The sequence below is a fragment of the Schistocerca gregaria genome, chromosome X (assembly GCF_023897955.1).
Source record: "Schistocerca gregaria isolate iqSchGreg1 chromosome X, iqSchGreg1.2, whole genome shotgun sequence".
NCBI classification, from domain to species: Eukaryota; Metazoa; Arthropoda; class Insecta; order Orthoptera; family Acrididae; genus Schistocerca; species Schistocerca gregaria.
The window spans coordinates 169,325,243-169,347,755 of record NC_064931.1 but is presented as its reverse complement, the minus strand read 5'-3'; the positions used below and the strand labels follow the sequence as shown (position 1 = coordinate 169,347,755).

General features: G+C 44.8%; 1 protein-coding gene across 7 annotated transcripts in view; it reads left to right on the top strand.

The window, feature by feature from the left end:
- The window catches only part of LOC126299039 (lysosomal acid phosphatase-like), a 612,830-nt gene that overhangs the window by 502,426 nt on the left and 87,891 nt on the right, over positions 1 to 22,513 (top strand). The gene's annotated exons all lie outside the window — the stretch shown is intronic.

The window sequence follows — 22,513 nt, the reverse complement described above, 5'->3', positions numbered from 1 at the left end:
CTTGCATGTTCCTTTTCCGGCCGCTGCGATGTCGGAGATCTGATGTTTTACCGGATTCCTCATATTCACGATATACTCGTGAAATGGTCGTACCGCAAAATCCCCACTTTATTGGTACCTCGGAGATGCTGTGTCCTATCGCTCGTGCGCCGACTGTAACACAACGTTCAAACTCACTCAGATCTTGATAACCTGCGTTGCAACAGCAGTAACCGATCTAAAAACTGCGCCAGGCACTTAGTCTTATATGGACGTTGCCGACCGCTGCGCCATATTCTACATGTTCAGATATATCTGTATTTGAATACGCATGCCTATATCAGTTTCTTTGACTCTTCAGTGTGTATTCAAACGCCTTCTTATATTGTATAATGTTACAGATTGCAGACTCTCATTATCCACTGCAAATGACCCACGACTTTCTGGTCGGATCAGCTGAGAAAATATAGCTAAGTTAACGGTATCAGAATCTACATATATACTCTACAAGCTATTTTACACCATGTGGCGGGTTGTATCTCTGGTATCCGTATCATTTCACAATTCACTGCCCCTATTTGTAAACTGTATGTGTGATGTAAGTGTCGGTTAACCTCGGTATGGGCTCCAATTTCTCTGATTTTCTTGTTTTGGACGTTTCACAAGACGTACTTCGGACAAAGCGAAACGTGCCCCTCTCCTTCTTGGAACGTACACTCTCGAAATATCAACAGTGAACCTCCTCATGAGGTCCAACGCATCTCTTGTAGCGCCTGTCACTGGAATTTATTGAGCATCTCCATATCGTTCTTGCGCTTACTAAACTAGCCTGTGATGAAACGCACCGCTCTTCTTTGTATCTTCTCCATCTCTTCTATTAATCCAACGCGGTAAGAATAATAGGGCTTCGAATAATACTCATCAGTCGGCCGAACAGTTGATCTGTGTAATATTATTTAACCAGTTCTTGGTGTTTCAGGTCATACCTTAGTAAAGAACATTTCAGCATAGCAATATAATGTATTTTTCCGTTACTGTTTGTTAAAAAAGTTTCATATTTACGAACAAAGAACGTGAACTGTTTTCTTGTTGGTATTATTTCGCCTAGATCTCGTAATTGCACAATATCTGTTATAGACCTCGAAGACGATAGTGTGCTAGTGTTCAAGCACACCTTTCAGTTGTAATATGTGCAAAAGATGTTCACCATCATTCTGTTTTTTCCACAGCGATTATTTTTTATTCACAAAAAAGTATATTTCTTAACCCAGGTACACACAAAACGTCTCAAACAGAAATCTCTGTGCTGCCCATCTGCTACCCTAGTGTGCTAATTCCTTCATGATCCAACACCCTCGTTCCACGACTCCACAATTACCTAATAGTTTGCCCTTGCTTTTCTTAATAATGAAACCTCTGGAAACCAGAGACGCTGTATCGCTCATGTGTTTTGCATGCAGTGATACCTGATGTGACAATATTCCGAATAAACATGTAAATTTCATTAGTTTTGCTTTAAAAGACGCTTATAATATTACTTAAAATCCGTCTTGATTGCAATTTTTTTTAAATTTATTTATTATTCATATGAACGGTTTCGGTTCATTCAGAACCATCTTCAGATCTGATATTTATTTAGGGTTTATGGCAACTAAAACTACCAAAAATGAAGAGTGAATATTGGGGTTTAAAATCCTGTCATGGCTGAAAGGAAAGCTATAGCCGTAATTTATCCCGAGGGAATGCAGCCTACTGTGTGTTTAAATGATTGCATTCTCTTGGGTAAAATATTCCTGATGTAAAATAGTCCCCTATTCCGATCTACAGGCGGGGACTACCCAGGACGATGTCGTCATCAGGAAAAATAGACCTGGATGCGTATCCGAGTGTAGAATGTTAGTTCCCTTAATCGAGGAGATTGGTTAAGAAATTTAAATATGGGAAAGGATAAGTTGAAGCTATAGTGGAAATTAGTGAAATTTGGTGGTGGGAGGAACAGAATTTCTGGTCACATGAATACAAGGTTATAAATACAAAATCAAATAAGGATGATGCAGTAGTAGGTTTAATAATCAATGATAAAGCTAGTATGAACAGCATAGTGAACATATTATTGCAGCCAAGGGAGACACAAAGCGCACACCCACAACAGTAGTACAAGTTTATATTGAACTAGCACCGCAGATGATGAAGAGATTGAAGAAATGCATGATGAAATAAAAAAAATTATTCAAATAGTATAGCACTCCGTCTTCAGGTCACAAGCGGCCTAACGGGCCATCCAACCGCCGGTCATCCTCAGAGGAAAATGCGTATAGGAGGGGCGTGGGGTCAGCACACCACTCTCCCGGTCGTTATGATGGTATTCTTGACCGAAGCCGCTAGTGTTCGGTTGAGTAGCTCCTCAATTGGCATCACGAGGCAGAGTGCACCACGAAAAATGGCAACAGCGCATGGCCGCTGGATGGTCACCCCATCCAACTGCCGGCCACGCCCAACAGCGCTTAACATCGGTGATCTCATGGGAACCGGTGTATCCACTGCGGCAAAACCGTTGCCACCAAGTAGTTTAGGGAGACGAAAATTTGTGATGGGATTTGTAATTAAATATTAGGAAAAGGAAGAAAAGGAGTAATTGTAGGTGAATACGGACAGGCGGAAATGAATGGAAAAGGACGTGCCGCCTGGTAGAGCTTCTCGCAAAGCATAATTTAATCGACTCTAATACTTGTATTAAGAATCGTGAAAGGATGTTGTATACGTGGAAAAGACCTGGAGACACCGGTAGGTTTCACATTGGCTATATAATGGTAAGACACAAGTTTCGAAACGAGATTTTAAACTGTAACAAATGTTCAGGGGCAGATGAGGACCCTAACCACAATTGGTTGTTTATGAACTGTAGATTAAAACTGAAGGAACTGGAATAATGTAGGAAATTAAGGAGATGGGACCTGGGTAAGCTGAAAGAACCAGAGGTTGTTCAGAGTTTCAGAGGACGCATTAGGCAGCAACTGACTAGGATGGGGGGGGGGGGGGGGGGGGGAAGGAATACAGTAGAAGACGAATGGGTGGCATTGAGAGAGGAAATAATGAAAGCAGTAGAGAATCGAAGAGGTAAAAAGACAGGGTCTACTAGAAATACTTGAATAACGTAAGAGATATTGAGTTTAGTTGGTGAAAGGAGGAAATACGAAAATACAGCAAATGAAGTAGAAATATGAGATAGACAGGATGCGCAAAATGGCTAAGCAGGAATGGCTAGAGGACAAATGTAAGAAGTTAGAAGCATGTAATCACTAGGCGAAAGACAGATACCGCCTACAGGAAAAGAAAACAAAAGCAGCTGTATGATTATCAATAACTCAGTTTGAAAACCAGTCCTAAGCAAAGAAGGGAAAGCTGGAAGGTGCAAGGAGTGTAATAGAGGGACTGTGCAAAGTAGATGAACTTGAAGGAAGTATTACGGAAATGGAAGAGGATGAAGATGAGGAGGAAGATATCATACTACGGAAGAATTTGACAGAAGTCTGAAAGACCTACGTCGAAAGAAAGCCCCGGGAGAAGAAGACATTCCGTCAAAACTACTGGTAGCCTTGGGAGAGAGGTGACAAAACGCTTCCATCTGGTGAGCAATATGTAGGAGACAGTCGAAATACCTTCATATTTCAAGAATAACAATAATTCCAATGTCAAAGAAAGCAGATGTTGACAGATGTGAATATTACCGAACTATCAGATCAAGAGACGAGCAGTAAGCAGATTCAGAATGATCTATGTGGAGGTAGCTATTCGGACAGGAAGAAGTTTGCACACGATAGAGCAGCATGGACAGCTGCATCAACCCAATCTGAGGACTGAAGACCACCACCACCACCACCACCACCACCACCACCACCACCAACAACAACAACAACAACAACAACAACGGCGTCAGAAATTCAGCACAAGCTCGGATAGCACGAGCATGCGGAAGAAAATCGCCCATATTGATCTCAAATGAACTGTCCTAGCATTTGCCTTAATCGATTTACGGAAACTACCAGAAAACCTCAGTCTGGATTGACCATACTCAGGATTGACCAACGGGCCTTTGAACGTCCCTCCTCCCCAATGAGAGCCCATTGCCTTAATTTCTGATCCGTCTCGTTACTAATACAGGCTGCATTCATTAGTATGACTGGTTGTAACGTGTCGTTGCAGCTGTGGGTCCCATTTGTCTTCTGATTCAGTAATTGGATGATAGGATCAAGGAAGAGGGAGGTCAAGTAATTATTACCAAAAACGTTTGGGTTTAATGATCGTTGGTTGACGTCATCAAGTTCACTGGGCATTGTCTGCATCATGGTCAAACTGATTACTATACTGTAAAACCTAAGAGCTGGGTTTACTGAAAGTACGAGGGGCGTTCAATAAGTAACGCAATGCATTTTTCCTGAAAGTAGGTTGTTGTTATTCAGGATTCCAATATACCATATTATTCACCTTTCTTTTGGCTACGAAAACCTCTCTTTCAACATTATCTCCGTTCAATGCAATGGCCTTATGCCACCTCACTCGGAGGGCCTGTATGCCCGCATAGTATCACTCTACTGATCGACGTCGGAGCCAACGTCTTCGGCATCAATAGCCTCTCCATCATCCACGTACTGCTTCCCGCGGAGTGCATCCTTCACTGCGGCAAGTAGATGGAAGGTTTAAGATCTGGCCAGCAGGGCAGGTAAGGAAGAACAATCCAATGAAGTTTTGTGACCACCTCTCGGGTGCACAGACTTGGCTGAGGCCTTGCGTCGTCATGGAGAAGGAAAAATTCGTTCGCATTTTCGTGGCGACGAACACGCTGAAGTCGTTTCTTCATTTTCCTGAGGGTAGCACAATACACGTTGGAAATGATTATTTCACCTTGAGGGAAGGCATCAAACAGAACAACCGCTTCATAGTACCAGAAGTCCGTCGCCATGAGTTTACCAGCTTAGGGTGCAGCTTTGAACTTTTTATTCGGGGAAGAAGTGATGTGGAGCCACTCCATGGATTGCCCTTTTGTTTTCTGTTCTAAGTGATGAACCCACATCTCATCAACGGTGACGATATTCGACAAAAATTATCACGATCAGCCTCGTAACGCGCAACCAATTCCGCACAAATGCCCCCCCCCCTCCCCCCTTTTGCTCTTTATGGGCTTCTAGTAGGCAGCAAGCAACCCAGCGGCCACACACCTTTGAGTACCCCAACTGGTGGACGAGTGTGTCAGCACTACCAGCAGAGACGTTCAGTTGTGCAGCGAGGTGTTCGATAGTGATCCATCGATCAGCTAGAATGTTTCCACACATTCCAACATTGCAGTAATCGCAGCTGTGTGAGGCTGGCCGGCACGTGGGAGATCTGAGTGACCTTGTTTGATCAGTGACGACAGACATCTCGTCCAACGGCTCAACGTGTTTTTTTCTTAGTGCTATGTCTCTACAGACATTCTGCAAGCCCCTATGAATATCTCCGATGCTCTAGTTTTATGCCAAAAGAAATTTAGTGTCAGCTCCCTGCTTGGAACGCACGCCCGTTTCAGACGCCACTTTGAAATCAACGTACAGTTTCGTCACCTATCGGAATTTCATGAAACTATAAGGACTGAAGCAGGAATGTTCCACAATGTCCATCAACAGATTCTACTTATTTTCAACCGAAACTGGCTGAGTAAAAATGCGTTGCATTACTTATTGAACGACCGTCGTATATAAAGTGTAAAAGCCATAAATATGACTGTGACGATATGGGGAAAAGTTAAAAACAACAAAGATGATGCACAGCGGAAAAAAATCCCTTTTAATGGGTGCAAAATGATTATGACCTTGGAAATGAGTCCACGCGGAGGGGGCCATCACATCAGTGTACTACAACGGTAACCAAATAGGAGATTTTCTGGGATCCACTAACAATGTCGTCGATAAGCTACACGCTTTGCTCCGAATGCAGGCTTGTCGGCACTAGCGAGGCAGGACGCCCCCATTAACTGACGTATCGCACAGCATGAGCGTTTCATATGACCTGGTCGACAACGAAAACCGGAAATGGCTTTTCAAGACCTCTGCAAATTAAGCCTGTTTCACACGATCGATTTTGTGTTCGAAATCGACTACTCGTAGTGGACGTGCATCACACGCCAGCCTGTCAATGATCTGTTGACTGTTCCTAGTGTAACGTTCTAAACTCCTGAGTTTACTGAAGACTGCGCAAGCGCAGAGCTATAGGATCCTGTTGCCGTCTGCTAATACCAGAATTCGTCACCAATACTCGCCGTGCCCACTCATGGTATAGTAATGGCTTCGGTGCTACTGATATTAATCTTTATTTTATTGTTATCCTTCTGTTTACAAAGGTTGCACGAGGACTTGATTATTTTGTTCTACCATGAAACCAAATACTTGAAAGAAGGTATTGCAATACATGGCGAATAAATAACAGCTGAAATTGATGGTAAATGTTTACAAAGGAAATTGCTTCAACAGTGGATTGGCTTGGGTTGTTTGGGAGAAAAGACGAAACAGAGGTGTCATCGGTCTCATCGGATTAGGGAAGGACGGGGAAGGAAATCGGCCGTGCCCTTTCAAAGGAACCATCCCGGTATTTGCCTGGAGCGATTTAGGGAAATCACAGAAAACCTAAATCAGGATGGTCGGACGCGGGATTGAAACGTCGTCCTCGCGAATGCGAGTCCAGTGTGCTAACCACTGCGTCACCTCGCTCGGTCAACAGTGGAATAGTTATCTCTGGTGAAAGGGAAAATTAATTTGGGATGTTATTTGAAACTTGCAAAGTAAACAATGCTCAGAGGATAAACTGAAAAGGGACAATACACTGTCTTCTAAACATTGTTTAATTATATTCGTTACCTGAGGTCTACACTGTCCAGTCACATTGTGATCAACAGTCAAAAGCCTGAATAACCACATTGTGCAGCGCGAGACGTGCACGAGGAGAGTGTATGAGATTCTGGAAACTACAGACAGGGATACAAGCTAAGGCGGCTCACGTGCCGTGGCCAGCTGCCTGGGTTACTCGGTTTAGGACCCTTGGTGCAGACAGTCCCGTCGAGGTAGTCCCACAATTCTCGATTGGGTTTGGATCCGGGGAGTTCGGTGGCCAGAGGAATACGTTGGATTGGTGCTCTTCGAACCACGCACGTGTACTACGACTTGTGTGACACGTTGCAATGGCCTGTTCGTAGATGCCATCGTACTGAAGAAACAGCAAACTGCCTCCGAGAATAACGAGTTCACTCAGGGAATGCCACGAAAACATCCACCAGACCATAACGCTCCCTCCTGATTGCTAGATGTTTCCTTTCATGCCGTACACACCAACGACCATCTATCCGACGGAGCATAAAACCGTAATTCATCTTAAAAGGCCACTTGTTGCCAACCAGTGAACGTCCAGATGCGGTATTGTCGTGCAAATTCCAGCCTTCTTCGCCGATGAACAGCAGCCATCAAGAGTGCGTGAACCAGGCACACGCTCTCTCTCTCTCTCTCTCTCTCTCTCTCTCTCTCTCTCTCTCTCTCTCTCTGTGTGTGTGTGTGTGTGTGTGTGTGTGTGTGTGTGTGTGTGTGTGTGTGTGTGTGTGCGGCCGCGCGGAGGCACTCGTGCGTGCAGCGTCGTTCGCCGAACGGTCGTTGAGGAGACTATTGGCAGCCCCTTGGTTCATCTGGGCTGTCAGTTGACCACAGTCGCTCAACAGATGCACGCCTTTTCGCCCGTACACATCTCCGCAGCCATCACTCAACCCTGTCATATATGGCCCGTGGTGAACCACAGTTGCCTCGGCGACAGTTTTTGATAGCTGGACAGCGCCATTTTGCTACGCTCAATATACTTTAACCACGGCGGCACGCGAATAGTTTACAAACGTAGCCGATTCGCAAATGCTTCCACCGTTGGCCCGAAGGCAGTGGTCATGCCCTTCTGGACGTCATAAAAATGTTTATTTTCGCATTACATCGACTGCCCTGTTTTCCGCGTCCTCAGACGCTGTGTGTGTATCCTGCACTGCCAGTGCTGCCACTTGCCGTCTGTGCTTGTTTATTCTATATTGACGTGAAGCATAGGCAGTGGTCACATTAATGTAACTGGACCGTGTATTAGTGGACATCTGTATGGCGACACTTTCAACGAGATTTCTGAATGTCCGTGGAGGAACGGCAGCTCATTCTTCCTTAAGAGCCGAAACCAAAGAACGTAATGACATGCGGCCGTAGGGTCTGCAGAGACGTCGACGTCTAATACATCCCATTGGGTTCAAGTCTGGACTCTAGGCAGACCAGTCCATTTCAAGAATGTTACTGTCGCAAAGTATTGTCTCACAGATGCTGTTTCAAAGCAAGGTGCATCCAATATAATCAATCAGTGTCTCCGAACTGTTCATCTACTGAATGCATTACAAAATGCTGTAAAATGTGTTCTTATCCTTCTGCATTTAGATTTTTCTTAAATGCAGCAAGGGGACCACACCTTAACCACGAGAAGCACTCTGATACCATAATATTAACTCCTCCCCACTTTGCTGTTGCCACTAGAGATGATGCCAGGTAATGTTTGGCGTAATTCGCCAAACCAAAACACTTCCATCTGGTTGCTACAGCGTATAGCGTGATTCATCACACCAAGCCATTCGTTTCCAGTCATCCTCTGTCCACTAGCGTCGCTCTTTATACCACCTCTAGAATCGCTTACCATCGACTACAGAAACGTGTAGCTTATGTGGCGCTATCCTGTCATTGTACCACATTCTTTTTAACTCCATAAACATTGTGTTAGCTGGACCGCCGGTGGCACGTAGGTATACTACTGGCCATTAAAATTGCTACACCACTGAGATTACGTGCTACAGACGCAAAATTTAACCGACAGGAAGAAGATGCTGTGATATGCAAATGATTAGCTTTTCAGAGCATTCACACAAGGTTGGCACTGGTGGCGACACCTTCAACTTGCTGACATGTCGAAAGTTTCCAACCGATTTCTCATACACAAACAGCAGTTGACCGACGTTCCCTGGTGAAACGTTGTTGTGATGCCTCGTGTAAGGACGAGAAATGCGTACCATCATGTTTCCGACTTTGATAAAGGTCGGATTGTAGCCTATCGCGATGAAATTGCTTCTCGCATTGGTCGAGATCCAACGACTGTTAGCAGAATATGGAATCGGTAGGTTTAGGAGGGTAATACGGAACGCCGTGCTGGATCCCAACGGCCTCGTATCACTAGCAGTCGAGATGACATGCACCTTATCCGCATGGCTGTAACGGGCGTGCAGCCACGTCTCGATCCCCGAGTCAACAGATGGGGACGGTTGCAAGACAACAACCATCTGCACGAACAGTTCGACGACGTTTGCAGCAGCATGCACTATCAGCTCGGAGACCATGGCTGCGGTTACCCTTGACACTGCATCACAGACAGGAGCGTCTGCGATGGTGTATTCAACGACGAATCTGGCTACACGAATGGCAAAACGGTATTTTTCGGATGAATCCAGGTTCCGTTTACAGCATCATGATGATCGCATCCGTGTTTGGTGACATCGCGGTGAACGCACATTGGAAGCGTGTATTCGTCATCGCCATACTGGCGTATCATCCGGCGTGATGGTATGGGTTGCCATTGGTGACACGTCTCGGTCACCTCTTGTTCGTATTGACGGCACTTTGAACGGTGGACGTTACATTTCAGATGTGTTACGACCCATGGCTCTACCCTTCATTCGATCCGTGCGAAACCCTACATTTCAGCAGGATAATGCACGATGCATAATGCATGTTGCAGGTCCTGTACTGGCCTTTCTGGATATAGAAAATGTTAGACTGCAGCCCTGGCCAGCACATTCGCCAAATCTCTCACCAATTGAAAACGTCTGGTCAATGGTGGCCGACCAACTGGCTCGTCACAATACGCCAGTCACTACTCTTGATGAACTGTGGTATCGTGTTGAAGCTGCATGGGCAGCTGTGCCTGTACACGCCATCCAAGCTTGCTTTGACTCAATGGCCAGGCGTATCAAGGCCGTTATTACGGTCAGAGGTGGTTGTTCTGGGTACAGATTTCTCAGGATCTATGCACCCAAATTGCGTGAAAATGTAATCACATGTCAGTTGTAGTATAATATATTTGTGCAATGAATACCTGTTTATCATCTGCATTTCTTCTTGGTGTAGCAGTTTTAATGGCCAGTAGTCTACTTGTGAGTGTGTCCTTCCGCCGATTTCATGTGTTCTTTTACAACATCCCTCCGCAATGCCCAACGGTGGGTCCCTGCCTGGCAGTACATGTGATCTACCTGATCATGGTTTAGCTGTGGCTGTTTCTTCGTGTTTCCACTTCAGTCGACGTGAGTGGCTTTAGATGGGTGTAGCCGAATTTGTGTCACATTGTGGTCCAATAACACCCCCAAATGATGTGTACTGAAACTAATCACATTGTCAGATATTTTATTCCCATGGGTAGAGTGTCACAGTCCAACAGTTTCATTACTGTGTTTATATATAGGTCACCTCCAACTCTACAAGAAGTTAAAGAAATATTCAAGTCACTCAAGAATCGTAGAGCACGAGGAGAAGACGGCATCATCGCGGAAATCTGGAAGTTGCAGGACCCAGAACTCAACAGAGACATCCACAGGATCTTGGAAGATATATGGGAGACCATGAAAATTCCTGACGACAGGAAAACTGCCCTGATACACCCACTACAGAAAAAGGTACCAAGACTGACCCGAACAACTACAGAGGAATATCCCTACTACCGGTAACATACAAGATCCTCTCTAAAGCTCTACTAAACAGACTAGAATGCCAGACCGACCACTTGATTGGGGAATACCAAGCAGGCTTCCATAAAGAGCGCTCTTGTGAGGAAGAAATGTGGAACCTGAAAATGATTATACAACACAAACAGAACCTGATCATTACCTTTGTCGACTTCAGAAAGGCCTACGACTCTATCGACCGGAAAACCCTGTTCAAAATTTTAGCTGAATACAAAGTAGACAACAAAACACGGACAATATAATGGAGCAAACCTTGACCAACACGACCTCCAAAGTAAAGTCCTTTGGGGAACTGTCAGAGCCCTTTGAAATTCGCATAGGTGTCCGACAAGACGATGGTTTCTCACCTCTCCATTTCAATCTAGTGTTAGATAAGGTAATAAAAGAATGGGAAATATCACAACAGGGGATAACCTTAGGAAACCTGCAGATGAAATGCCTGGATTCTGCAGACGATTTGGCGATTGTCAAGAAAGGTATAAACGAAACAAAAGAAGCTATTGAAAAACTACACGAAATCGCTTCCAAAACTGGACTACAGATCTCTTACGAAAAGACACAGTTTATGAGGACAAAGAAACTCTCATCCCTGAACACAAAGTATGGCACGATTTACAAAATGACAAACTTTAAATACCACGGTGAAACACTACAAATGAGCGGACATAACAGAGACTCAAACGAAGAAAGCAAATCTAAACTGGACAAGGCATACAAAGTAGTGTGGAATCATTACTATAAGAAGTCTATCTCACAAAAAGCCAAATTACGCCTCTACGACGCGGTGGTGCTCCCCGAAGCACTATATGCAGCAGAGACCACACTAATCCTAGAGCATACACGTATGAGACAACTAGAAAAAGTAGAACAGAAAACACATAGGAAAATATTTGGCGCAACTAGCAGCAATTCAATATCGATCAAGAAACCTACAGAGGAACTATACAAACTGACGGAGACAATCACAGAAAAGATTAGAGAACGCAGACTTCAATTCCATGGACACCTACAGAATGCCATCACACAGACTGGCCAAGCAGATCTTTGACTGGGTAACCACTAGAAACAACAAATGGGCGGCAGAGATAAAAAAACGACCTGAACCAACTCAACATCACACAAGACACAATAAACGACGAAAAAATTCAGAAACATTATTAAGAAAAGTAAACTACATGAGATACACTGCGACAAACGAACAGGCGTAAAATGGACTGAAGAACACAAACATGATCACAGCCGGAAAACGATAGAAATATGGGCAACCAAAAAGGCAACCAAGATGATGCCGAAGACACGAAGCCGACAAGAAGCATGGACAGAGGACCGGATACAGAAACACAGCGAGCGAATGGGGGTAGTTCTGGCAGCAAGAAAGGCAGCAAAAGGAATTTGCCATGTAGTTTAGTCCAACTGCGCTCTTTAAGGGCAAAACAAGCCACACTCAGATCAGTTTTTCATCCTGAAAAGGTCACTGTGTGGTGCGGGTTTACGGCATCATTTATCATAGGGCCATATTTTTTCGAAGAGACATGTGCTTCCTGTCATGTTACCTGTACCGTCACTGGTAAGCGCTATGAGTGTTTTTTGCGCATCCACACCATTCCATCTCTCCAACAGCGTGGATGTGTAGATGGGATTATTTTTATGCAAGATGGCGCACCTCCGCACATTGCAAAACCAGTTAAGCAGCTGCTGAAGCGCCATTTCGGAAACGCTAGAATTACCAGCCTGGTCGTACCGATCACCTGATCTTAATCCGTGTGACTTCTGGGTGTGGTGCTATCTGAAAGATGTTGTGGTACAAATGGCTCTCAGCACTATGGGACTTAACATCTGAGGTCATCAGTCCCCTAGAACTTAGAACTACTTCAACGTAACCAACCTAAGGACATCACACACATCCATGAGCGAGGGAGGATTCGAACCTGCGACCGTAGCGGTCGCGCGGTTCCAGACTGAAGCGCCACTCGACCACAACGGACGGCAAATATGTTGTGTTCAGTGTTCCGATTGCAAACTTAGCTGCATTGGACGCACGCATTGCGCAACACATTCTGAACGTGACCCCAGAAACACTTCGGTCAGTTGTGGAACATGCTGTTCCTCGATTTCAACTTGACGCAGAAACCGGTGGACAGCATACTGTACATGTTTTGCGCCAGTCACACGGAAATTAATAATCTGATTTGATTTTGATTGATTCTTTCCATGCTGTTTTTGGTCAATTAAAAACCGATTTTTCCCATCCGATGTCATATGACCTTGCCATGGTGAATGCGATTACGTAACTAACAGTATCATACCTGTACACCCACGCACACTGAGTGGTAAAGTATGTTTAACGTCAAACGTACATCTTAGGCATTGTTCTATGATTCATTTGTCATTTGTAGTCGACCACTACTAAATTATGATTTTTACAGCGCCGTCTATTGCTACAGCGGCGCGGTCTAGGGCGTCTTGTCACGGTCCTCGCGGCTGCCCCCATCGGAGGTTTGAGTCCTCCCTCGGGCATGGGTGTGTGTGTCCTCCTCAGCGTAAGTTAAATATTGTGTAAGCTTAGGGGGACCGTAGACATCAGCAGTTTGGTCTCTCCAAGACCTTACCACAAATATCCAAATTTTCTATTGCTATATTTTGTTAGTATTTATTTTTCTTCTGCCATACGTTTTCCCCCTCTTCTCCGATAATATTCTGTTCCAATCTGACGTTATTCTGACCAGTGGTGTTATTCTACAGCGGTTTGAAAGTTTAACTTAAATTATAATCACCCTCTATATATACAGGGTGTTACAAAAAGGTACGGCCAAACTTTCAGGAAACATTACTCACACACACATAAAGAAAGGATGTTATGTGGACATGGGTCCAGAAAAGCTTAATTTCCATGTTAGAGCTCATTTTAGTTTCGTCAGTATGTACTGTACTTCCTCGATTCACCGCCATGATTTCATGCGGGATACTCTACCTGTGCTGCTAGAACATGATCCTTTACAAGTACTACATAACATGTGGTTCATGCAAGATGGAGCTCCTGCACATTTCAGTCGAAGTGTTCGTACGCTTCTCAACAACAGATTCGGTGACCTATGGATTGGTAGAGGCGTACCAATTCCATGGCCTCCACGCTCTCCTGACCTCAACGCTCTTGACTTTCATTTATGGGGGCATTTGAAAGCTCTTGTCTACGCAACCCCGGTACGCCATTCTCCAGGGCTACATCAGCGCACAAGGGATTCCATGCGACGGAGGGTGGATGCACGTATCCTCGCTAACGGAGGGCATTTTGAACATTTCCTGTAACAAAGTGTTTGAAGTCACGCTGGTACGTTCTGTTGCTGTGTGTTTCCATTTCATGAGTAATGTGATATGAAGGGAAGTAACAAAATGAGCCCTAACATGGAAAGTAAGTGTTTCCGGACACATGTCCACGTAACATATTTTCTTTCTTTGTGTGTGAGACATGTTTCCTGAAAGTGTGGCCTATATTACTGTCGGGCATGTCGAAAAACACACACACACACACACACACACACACACACACACACACACACACACACACACACCAAAAATCCATTCTTTCAGTATGTGAATCCGAAAGGGCGAGTGAAGGGTTGATGGATAGGTGACGCTATCCTACGAGTGGTAGTGTGCAACAGGCATGGAATTTGGATCGGATACGAAGGGTGCTCGGATGACCGAAGTGGTTAAGGCGATCGCTCATATTGAATGGGTGATGTGGGTTCAAGTCCTAGTCCGTTACAAAAAATCACATGTTGTCATTGATTCATTTATTTGCCCAAATGCGGCTAACGTCACTGAAGACCTTTTAATACCTTATCATCTTTGTACCAGTTACATTCACTAATAGCTCAAAGTGGTTCCATACTGAGGAAATCAGCGCGGAGGAGCAGATACGGGGATCCTGTGTAGTGGATCTTGGCAAGGTCCTAGTGGAGGTGGTTTACCGCTGCCTTCCTCCTACAAGTTATGAAGTCTCCGGTGAGTATCCGAGTCGTGTGGATGACTGTGATGAATGCTTGCACAGTGTAATGTTGGCTTTGTGTTCCTATGGATGAAGGGAAGGGAGAGGGTGCACCCAGTTCCAGTACATAGCGTACTCCTATCAAATAGCACCCAATGGGGACACCAAGTTCAGCATCCCTATCAGATGGACGGAACATGATCAACAGTGTCACGTGCCCTCACTTCGTGACACACTATGGAAAGGTTGGAATTTAATCCAGGTTGTTGACCCAAAGACAAGTGACCGGGAAGTTCACACCACACGACACCTCGTCTCCCCTAGCCAGCCAAATACCACCAGCGAAAATTTCCCACCACGTGGATTCGAGCCGCCTTTCTTCATAAACGAGCTCCATCACAGACTTAAAAACAGTTAAGATACACTTAAGCACCAAAGAAACTTGTATAGCCATGCCTATTCAGATGTAGAGATATGTAAAAAGGCAAAATACGGCTCTGAGGTAGGCAACGCCTATGTACGACAACAAGTGTCTGGCGCAGTTGTTAGATCAGTTACTCCTGCTACAGTGGTAGGTTATCAAGATTTATGTGGGTTTGAAGGCGGCCGGAATAAGATCCTGCAAGAACGGGACCAACGACGACTGAAGAGAATCGTTCAACGTGACAGAAGTGCAACCCTTCCGCCAATTGGTGCATATTTCAACGCTGGGCCACCAAATGTCAGCGTGCCAACTATTCAACAAAACATAATCGTTATGAACTTTCAGAGCCGAAGGCCCACTCGTGTACCCTTGATAACTGCACGACACAAAGCTTTACACAAGCCTGGGCCCGTCAACAACTATTTTGGAGTGTTGATGACTGGAAACATGTTGCCTGGTCGGACAAGTCTCCTTTCAAGTTGTACTGAGCAGACTGACGTATACGGCTATTGAGACAACCTCATGGCTCCATGAACCCTGCATGTCAGCAGGAGACTGTTCAAGCTGGTGGAGGCTCAATGTTGGTGTGGGGCGCGTGCTGTTGGATTGATATGGAACCCCTGATACATCTAGGTATGACACTGACAGGTGACACGTAAGTAAACATCCTGTCTGATCACCTGCATCCATTCATGTCCATTTTGCATTCTGTCGGACTTGGGCAGTTCCAACAGGTCAATGCGACACTCCCGACACTCCACACGTCCAGAATTGCTACAGAGTGTCTCCAGGAACACTCTTCTGGTTTAAACACTTCCACTGGCCCCCAGACTCCTCAGACACGAACACTGAGCACATCTGGGATACCCTGCAACGTGCTGTTCAGAAGAGATCTCCACCACCTCCTACTCTTACGGAATTATGGACTGCCCTGCAGCATTCATGGTGTCAGTTCACTCCTGCAGTACTTCAGACATTAGTCGAATCCATTCCAAGTCGTGTAGCGGCCCTTCCGCGTCCTTGCGGGGACCCTACACGATATTAGGCAGGTGTACCAGTTTCTTCGGCTGTTTAGTGTACTTCCATCACAAACCCAAATAAAAATAGAAAACTAATGTGCCTATAATATTAACGACAGTTGTAGGGTCATTTTATGCGAATTTCACCTTCTCGCTTGAGACAAAGGCAGCACTCACAGGCGAACTGTTACTGGAGTTGCTTTATATATAGTGCTTGGCTGACTTACCCATACATGGAATGATTGCATGCAGTGGTCGGCACATAGAATGTTCCAGTGGCATGCTGCATAGCTTGCATGTAGATGGTGGTCAGGCTGAACGCAGTGGCTGTGGCGAACTGGGACAGTTGACAATCAGCAATGACTACACCTGACAGCCATGGTGCTCAGAACAATACTGATTTGTCGGTAACTGAGGTGGCTAAGAGAGATAGACATTTACAAATAGGTAACGCATTCTTCAGTTTATTTGCAATATGTACACTTAATGACTGAGATAGACATCACATGAATTGCTGCAGGTTCTTCTGCAGTGTTGTTATATACAAGCAGAGTAACGTTATTGGTAGAAACAAATAGTGTTGAATGTCGGTACCATCAGACAGTCTCTGAACACTAGTAATGCTTAGTAGTATCATGTTATAGAGATACAATTTCTCACTGCAGTCTTCTATATTAAGGTTGATCCAGATCCGAAGATACTGTGAATCTGAGTGCTGCTCTCTGAGTGGGACTGTTTGAAAAAGATGCACTGACCAGTCAGAGTCACAGACAGTGTGGTCATTCAGCTTCTTCTGGTGGCGTGCATGCATGGCACTCCCACTCCCACACGCCATTGGTGACTGCGAGTGATGGAAGAGTGAGCTCGTCGGTGGCTCACTGGGATGAGGTTTATACACCATGTGATCACAAGTATCCGGACACCCCCAAAAAGATACGTTTTTCATTAGGTTCACTGTGCTGCCACCTACTGCCAGGTACTCCATATCACCTATCTCAGTCGTTATTAGACATAGTGAGAGAGCCGAATGGGGCACTTTGCGATACTCACGAACTTTGAACGTGGTGAGGCGATTGCGTGTCACTCGCGTCATACGACTGTACGCGAGATTTCCACATTCCTAAACATCTCTATGTCCACTATTTCCGATGTGATAGTGAAGTGGAAACGTGAAGGGACACGTACAGCACAAAAGCATACAGGCCTATGTCGTCTGTTGACTGACAGCTAAACAGGGTCGTAATGTGTAATATGAAGACATCTATCCAGACCATCACACAGGAATTCCAAACTGCATCAGGTTCCATTGCAAGTACTATGACACTTAGGCGGGAGCTGAGAAAACGTGGATTTCATGGTCGAGCGGCTGCCCATAAGCTACACATCACGCCGGTGAACGCCAAACGACGCCTCGCTTGGTGTAAGGAGCGTAAACATTGGACGATTGAACATTGGAAAAACGTTCTATGGAGTGAAGAATCACGGTACACAGTGTGCCTATCCGATGGCAGGCTGTGGGTATGTGCGAATGCCCGATTAACGTCATCTGCCAGCGTATGTAGTGCCAACAGTAAAATTCGGAGGCGGTGTTGTTATGGTGTGGTCGTGTTTATCATGGAGGGGGCTTGCACCCCGTGTTGTTTTGAGTGGCACTATCACAGCACAGGCCTACATTGATGATTTAAACACCTTTTTGCATCCCACTGTTGAAGAGCAATTCGGGGATGGCGATTACATCTTTCAACACGATCGAGCACCTGTTCATAATGCACAGCGTGTGGCGGAGTGATCACACGACAGTAACATCCCTGTATGGACTGGTCTGCACAGAGTCTTGACCTGAATCCTATAGACCACCTCTGGGATGTTTTGGAACGTCGACTTCGTGCCAGGCCTCACAGACCGACATCGATACCTCTCCGCTCCGTGAAGAATGGGCTGTCATTCCCAAAGGAACCTTCCAGCACCTGATTGAAAGTATGACTGCGAGAGTGGAAGCTGTCATCAAGGCTAAGGGTGATACAACACCATATTGAATTCCAGAATTACCGATGGAGGGCGCCACGAACTTGTAAGTCATTTTCAACCAGGTGTCCGGATACTTTTGATCACACTGTTTATGTGCCGTCTCCTGGCTTTCTATGTGTGGCACGCATTGCACGTAGTTCTGAGCGAACCTGTGCATGTGCTTCACATTGAGCCTAGGATCGAAGTGTGTCTTCTGATGCGTAGCATGGTAGTATATCTCGTGGCATATAGCGTAACAATCCTTCTCGTGGCATGCAGCATGGAAACGTTTCTTGGGAACTTGCCAGCGAAGCGTCTCTTCTGACGCGTAGCGTGGAAGATCATCTGCTGATGTGTAATGTGAAAGCGCCTCTGCTGACATCTAGCGAGGCCATGGCATGGCCAAGGAATAGGGCATTTTCTTAACTGTAATTTGTAGCCATAATTCCCGGTCCCCTATGCGATGCTCCAAATGGCTGCACTTCATGCGTAAGTCTTGCGATGTACATACAACTGGATTTGCGTCGATCTCTTCATGAAATCTCACCACATGAGCTACCACCTACCCATGTCAGTTGCGGAAACGACCACCATCCCCATTTCCGGAAATATGCTACCCTCATTACAGAGTAAAAATCGAGGAACAGAAGGTCTCTGATCGCCTCTCATACTTTGAAGCTCTGAAAATGTAAATCATTTATATCCGCTCCCAAACATATCTACGTTTTCCGCTGCTGTGGCTAGGTTGTCAGCAGTACTTCACATATTTACTGCCTCGATGTCGACCTGTGGCAGTCACACAAATAAATTGAGCCATGCAGGAGATGAGCCTTTCTCTCTTGTGATTCCTACACCATCTTCGAGGTTCCCAACTCCTTGCACCTGGCGTCAGACATGAGTGTCTCTTGGGAGCCCTCTCCGTGAAAATGTACAGACCTGCGATGTGAAGCTGAAGGCGCCACGGACTGCGTATTTCAGGGTTGCTCACTTCCACTCACTTCTTATACCCACAGTGGATAAAGAAGAGAGGATTCTGGTGAACCCGCACGCCATTCGACTCTCAACCTACGCTCGTTGATGCTGTTCCACCCCCACCAGTGACACAGCAGTCCTGTCCTCTTGACTACTTCACGCCTGATAAGGACAACCTCGCCAGAATAATTCTGTGGAACTGCGATGGATATAATTTTAGCTCACCAGAACTACAACTAATAATGTCTTCCTGTTCTTCGATCTACGTTGCTCTCCAAGAAATGCATTTCATTGATGACCATGTCCCAAATCTTTGAGGTTACCATGCAGTCTGTCAGAGCTATACTGGTGCCAAGAGAGCACTAGAGGGGTCAGCGAGTGGAGTAATTTCCATACCATGTTGGAAGAAATTGCAATGGAAGCGTGAACGAAGCCAGTCATCAGTTTCCAACGTTTATTTACCCCCACGAAGGGGACATACCTCCCTTGAGATGGCCACCTTAATCCGACAGTTCTCCTTTCATTTTCTCTTACTTGGGGATTTCAGTGCACACCTTCCCGTTGTGCATAACTTCCATGTCGTCGGGCAGGGCCTACTGGTTGACCAGCTTCTTTCCGATTATGATCGGCATTTCCTCGATGGTGATACTACTATCCACTTTCGCTGCCCATCCTCGTTACCTCATTAAATGCAGTAAAAAGGAATGCTGGGAGATTTTCTTCTCCTTGGGAATGTATGTCAACGCATCCCAGGTGTGTTTCAAGCACTGTAGCTTACTGGTCCACCACTGTCCAGCAAATGTTCCAGGTCTCTTTCATTTCTACTGATGCAACGATTCTTGCTAAATTCCTTGCAACCAACTTTGCGACAGCTTAAGTGTCCTCTTTTAACGGGTTACTTTTTGAATGCACAAAGGATATGTTAAAAACACCCCCCTATCTTTCATCCTCATCACTCTGAATCATTTGATGAACCTTCTGCTGACTGGGAAGTGCATCAGACTCTTAATTTGATTCATCATCAGATGAATCAACAACTGAATGTTACTCAAAGACTCCATCTTCTCAGGGTCCTCAACTGTATTCGACTAGGTGTTTTACCTTCGTGGTGGCGAGATAGCATCCTCGCCCTAATCCCTAAAATAGGCAAAGACCCAGCGTCCGTCGACAGCTACCGACCGATTAGTCTCAGCAACTTGCTCTGCTAATTGTTAGAAAGGATAATAGCATGACGATTATTCTGGGTGCAAGAATCATGGGGCATTTTGTCCACCTATCATTGTGGTTCCAATTAGGGACGATCCGCAACCGAACATCTGCGTGAAACAGCTATGTTGCAGTCTTCTTTCTAAACGCCATCGTCTCATTGAACTTTTTTACATAAATGATTCATACTACACTGCATGGTGCCATGACATTTTACTTACCTTCCATGAGCGTAGCTTTTCCCACCAATTGTTTTGGGTTAGAGTTGGTATAGTGATCAGCTTACCATGAGTCCAAGAGAAGGGCATCCTTCAGGTTTCTGTTCTTCGCCCAACGACTCAGTGTTTCTGTTCATTGCCAGGTCTCCGTAGTCAGTCTGCAAGCGCCTATGAATATATGCAATGGGCTGACATCCCGCGAAAATAAACTCAATGCCAGCTCTCTGTTCGGAATACACCTCCGTTTCAGACGCCATTGTGAAGCTACGTATAGCGCCCCACCTATCGAAACTTAATGAAACTACAGGGACTGAAGCGGGTTTGGGGACGCCCTCCCACTTGAAATGGCAATTTTAAGGGACGTCTTTTAGTATCTAAATCAATGGCTCTCAAACATTCCGATAACGCCGACCCCCATGTTTTTTCGGAATGTGACCTGCGGACCCCCTTGCAATGCTATCTAAAATTTCACATGGTATTAAAAAAATGTACTAATCAGAATTACCTTGACAAAAATGTCAAGATAAATAATGCGATAAGTAATTTATTCTAAAGATATGATTGTTGGCTATTGAACCAAATGTCAATTGAAAATACTGTAGCTTACAGTAATACAGTAACAGTATAGTAATACAAGAAATACAGTAACTGAAAACTGTCCTATTTTTTTTTTAAGAAGTCCAATTGATAAGCAATGTTCAGAAATGTAGGGTCACCAATGTGAGGAATTAAATTGTGTTTTTCCATAATTCCATTGAAATCTTCAATAAGTTTTGTCACCATCAATATTAGGTTTGATTCCCCATTAACACGATTTCGTTTTAAGGTTTTAATACTGCAAAGAGCAGGAAATGTCTGCTCAAGTAAGTGAGTGGTAGGGAAAGCCATCAAATGTTGCAATGCCTCTTTAGACAACTCTTCATACTTACAACGCACACGCAACCAAAGCGACGAAGTTCATTTTCCTTGAGAACAGTTTTCCACGAAGTATTGCAGGATAGTTCCAATAGCTGTTCTTGTACTGTGTCAGAGACATTTCGCCATTAGTGAAACGATCTTCAATCTAGCAGTTACCAGGTTGAGGCACAGGGAAATATTCTCGAAAACCTACAACTAATGCTATAAAGTGTCTTACAAGTGGTCTGCATTTCAGCACAGAGGTTTTCCACTCGAAGAATCAATGAAGTTCCTGAGCACTGGAAATGATGAATCGTTATTGTTCTGTATTCGAACTACCCACAGCTGCCGTTTGTTAATTGTATCTTCAACTTTACTCTCAACCTACATGTTATAACCACTTCTTTCTTGTAGGCCCACGTTAAATCCGTTTAGGATGGAGATAATATCCACCAGGTAGGCCACTTTAAACAACCAATCAAAATCACACAATTTCTCGCTTGAAAAACAATGTTACTTGTCTAAAAGAAACAAGCGTACTTCATCACGCATACCAAAGAAACGACATAAAACTTACCCTCTTGTCGAACAACACACTTCAGTATGTAAGAAGAGTTGAGGGTGCTAACTGACAATTCCACATAAAACTGTGACAAGACGGTAATTGGGGAATTTAGAGAACGTGATTTAATGAAAGTATCAAGTTTTGTAACTTCATCCAGAACACGTTTCAAATCGTCAGGCATTTTTCTCGCTGCTAAAGCTTCTCTGTGTATGAATCAATTAGTACACTACTTCTGCTGCTAAAGGTTGCTCTCGAGTCGCTAGGCCTGTCTTCCAACCTGTAAAAGTGTCGTAACAAAGAACGAATTTCTCTCGTTTGAAGTAGTCCTATATAACGCTTGACCAGCTTCGGGGCAGAAATAGTAAAGTAGGGAAACATTTAAATTAACAAACGTAGGTATAATTTGTAATTGCTTTCTT